The sequence below is a fragment of the Cryptomeria japonica genome, chromosome 9 (genome assembly GCF_030272615.1).
Source record: "Cryptomeria japonica chromosome 9, Sugi_1.0, whole genome shotgun sequence".
In the NCBI taxonomy this organism is placed as follows: domain Eukaryota; kingdom Viridiplantae; phylum Streptophyta; class Pinopsida; order Cupressales; family Cupressaceae; genus Cryptomeria; species Cryptomeria japonica.
The window spans coordinates 365,355,710-365,359,346 of NC_081413.1; positions in this window are offsets into that span (position 1 = coordinate 365,355,710).

Consider the following 3,637-nt stretch of genomic DNA (forward strand, 5'->3'; position numbering starts at 1 on the left):
TGTTCTGTGTGACTCCCTTTTATAAACATAAGGGATAGTTTGCAGATAGTTTCATTTCCAAAGGACACACCCTTTGATTTAAAGAAATAATTATACATAAGGAACCCTACTAAATAAAAGCTTAATAATGTTCATTCTAATCTTTCACTTTGATAAAATTCCACTTCCGCTTATGAATTCCTTGATATTCCTCATCACCAAGTTTTGATAAAATATCCCGCACAAAAACTAAACCAATCGGGTTCTTTAATTAAAGTTTAATCTCATTCTACCTTCCATTAGCGTTAGCTTAGGATAAAAGTGACTCTTCTTTGATAAAGAATACATCATCCTAAATTATCAAGGTATTTTTGTTTTTATCTAATAATCTTAAGATATTTTACGGATGATAAATGATCATTAAAATTTTAAGTAAGAAATACTCCCTCTTAATATTCGCCCAAGAAATTTAATTTTCTGTACATACAGTAAAACATTGTAATAAGTCTTTATTCTTTATTTTTGGAATTCATTTCCCAATAAATAAAATCCACCCTAAGATATTTTATTGATTTAGGGTGAACATATTTATGAGAAGGTATCACCCACTTGATAATCAAATGCTATTCATTATTTTCACTATATGTCAAAATGCATTTATAGATAAAATGTAATTCCCTTGACAAAATATTCCTCACTAGTAAATTAAAAGTAAATAATATTACATAATAACATTGAATGAGAAAATGTTATATTTGAGACAATGATTTAAAGTATTTTCTGCAAAAATTATATTACGCCTTTGGGTAAAGAACACTTCCTGTGCAATATGTGCCAAGGGAATATAATTTAATTATCTCAATAGTTGGTTATCCATCGCCGTAGCTCTCCACTATCGGGGTAGGTATTTTTCTATTACCCCGATGCCCGATGATTTAAAATGAAAATATGATATCTCCCATGTCTTCATCGGTGTAAATCTGGCTATCGGTGAAGAGTGCTCCCATGAAATTACTTTGGTTGCTTTTTACTTCAACAAATCCTAAAGAGTGAGACAACCAAAGCACATAATTTTGCTCCATTTTATTGGATATTTCCTTGAATTATCGGGAGAATAAATGGACAAAACTTGCCCCGAATAAGCTCATGCATCATGCACTTGTTCCTAAGAAATCTAGTATATGTATGTGTCCTCTATTAAAACTTGAATTTGGGGATGCTCCAGCCATAACACATTCATCCAATTTATACTATTCCATTTTGCATCTACAATGGATTGATATTTTATTGGATCTGACAACCAGACTTCTTTGTTTTCTTTTGAAACTGTTGCAGATAATTCATGAGTGCCATAGGCAGGAATCCCTCATCGGGTGATCGGGGAAGGCCAAAAACACCTATACTGATACCCGGTGGGTTTCACCTATCGGGCCCCTCCTAGTGCAAATGCCACTTTAATTAAAATGATTTACTTTTTGGAAAAAACGTTTATTCCTTTTGGCAATATATTAAATCTTTTATTTAAAATATTTACAATATAGGCTCTCCATAAAACTTGTTATATATTTTGTAAAAATCGAAATCAGAGCATTCATATTTTACCCTCTTGAAAATAAACTTTTATTTACTTTTATAGTAATCTTGCATATAGCACATCAATGCCAACTAAAAATTTGTGTTAATAAAAAAAAGTCATTTGAAATTTTATGACACAAATAAATGAATATGTTATAACAATATGATATTAATTTAAAGAAAAATAATATCAAAATTAATATTTTTTTGCAAGAAAAATTAAAATAAGATGTGAATAAAATGACTCTCATATGACATGAACACATATGGTTCCAAAATTCTGCATTAGGTTGAATAAATCATAATCATTTAAGGGAAATGTTTAGCTTAGTGTAATGATCCTGCAAGAAAGAGAACCGTTAATATCCAAATTCCATTATTTAAAGAAAATTCAAAATCGTACATAATGGACTTATTTAAATTTACTTAAAAATGATATAGTAAATAATATCATAAGGTTCTAAAATTTGACATGGTAGTGCTTGAATGTACACTAAATACAAAGAAATCATTAATTTGACATAATTACCCTGACATCAAATTAATTATGGTTCAGAAGTGCGTACATGAAAATTCAACTTTTGAATACATATACATACCTGGAAATCAACCTCTTAATGTGTTCATAGGTTTTCAGGAGCTGATCATAGGTAATGCATACAATTGCGTCGAGAAATCCGATTTTTGGCATGAATCTATAACTCTAAAATTTTCAAATTTTAGGGTTCCAACAAAAGGTTAGACAGATAAGGGTTGGAATTTGCTTGAATTATTGTTACAATTGGGTTTTCATGCTAGCCATAATCTTTTCTTTCCGGATTCAAAGATTATAGTAGTTTACCCTAGTTTAAGAGATGGCACCTCAGAGAAATCATTCGGGAGAGACAGGATACTTGAAGAGAAATATTTATGATGATTTCTTCGACCAAATGAAGTCGTCAACTAGTGATAAGTATCAAGGGAAAAGGTTTTCACATGGACAAACCCTAGGTGAAGGTTTAGTTGACAAAGCTTGCAAGATATTAGATGCAAAGGTGCCTATGTCAGGGCTAAACATGTTTAGGTTGTGGTTTGGTCAGAGGAATTTACCAACCCCACTTTTACATGCATGGCAGTATGACTTAGGCAAATTGGTGGTGCCTAATGTGTTCATGGATGTTGACCTACTCAGATCATTTGCAGATAGATATGATCCAATTTTGAGGGTCATAAGAGACAATGAGGGAGAAATTTTGTTGTCTATCACAAGAGAGGAGTTTCAAAAAGTATTTGATCTATATGAGCCCTGTGCAATCTTGGAACCTATTGATTTATAGGAACTGGGGAAGGAATATGAAAATACAAGGTATTTGATCAAAGCAAGATTGCTCCATTCCCACTTGGCTAAGGCAGCAAACACTCAATATTATATTGACCCAAGTGTTGAAGAGCCTTTTCCAACTGATGCTTTTGCATACTATTTCAAGGCTACATTCTTCTCACTGTGTCAGATTTTAGGTCTCCACCCATACACAGTAATCCCAAAAGCATATATGCACATGGGGATTCAGATTCAACATCCCCATTTTGCAGTAATATATGACTTTTCTCCATACCTTGTAGACAAGATACATGAGGGGTTGTTGTAGATTAAAAAGGGGGACATTAATACCTCATTTTACTGGTATTCCATCCTTATGTACATGTTCTTGTATAAGAATGCAAATTTCTTTGCAGAAGAAATGGATTTGAGGAGGATGGTGGATGGAGAAAATGTGCCAGTGCAAGTTTGGAGAATGGATATGTCATAGGATAGACAGGATGCGAGCTATGTGAAATTTGACAATTTCTTTGCATCCAAGCTTAGGGCTTGACTGACAGTAAATTCGACAAGGATTCCAGTGGAGTTGCGTGATTTTTTGAGGCCAATGAAAAGAAGCCCTGATTTGAAGATTGAGCATAATTGGGGGGATATTATTCCCTATTATGTGAGCACAATTATAAGACTGTATGGTTTTCACGGACAACCACATATACTACCCATTAATGTTCCACTGAGATTAGGATTTGCAGAAGTTATGTGGCAATTGGGTTGCATACATGA